Raw genomic sequence first — 621 nt, 5'->3', positions numbered from 1 at the left:
TGAGAAACTTTTTTTTTTTTTTTTTTTTTTTTCCAATTTTAGTGGAAGTTACAAACATGGATTTAATGTTTTCAGTTCATTAGTAATACGATATATATATATATATATATATATATATATATATATATATATATATATATATATGTATTTTTTTTTTTTCATGTTCACATTATAGGAGAAAAGGAATGATTGTACATCAGTGTCCATACTAAGAGCACTCGTTTGTGATAATACGGTAGTTTTAGGGTCTTTTTTAATAGTTGAAGTAAATATTAAGGAGATAATATAATTCCACAAACAGTCTGGGTTCAAAACAAACTTCCCGATCCCGTTAATTTTATAAGCATAGTTTAGGCACAAGATGTCTAGGAAATTAGGACCTCCAGAGCTTACTGTAAAAGGATAATCAGAGTTCTCAATATAGTGGGTTTTGTTTTTCCATATAAATTGGCAGTGCATTTTATCAATCGATTAAAAGGTAGAGTTATCGACATTTAATGCAAGAGCAGCATAGCTTAACCTAGAAATGCCTTCTGCTTTAGAAAATAATATTTTTTCTTTTATCACCCACCAGATTTGAAGTAATCCTCACCTATTTTGCATACCCAAATGGAAAAGCAA

This window comes from Cyprinodon variegatus, unplaced genomic scaffold (genome assembly GCF_000732505.1).
Source record: "Cyprinodon variegatus isolate N-32 unplaced genomic scaffold, C_variegatus-1.0 Scaffold296, whole genome shotgun sequence".
Classification (NCBI taxonomy): domain Eukaryota; kingdom Metazoa; phylum Chordata; class Actinopteri; order Cyprinodontiformes; family Cyprinodontidae; genus Cyprinodon; species Cyprinodon variegatus.
Note: the sequence above shows the minus strand (reverse complement) of the source record.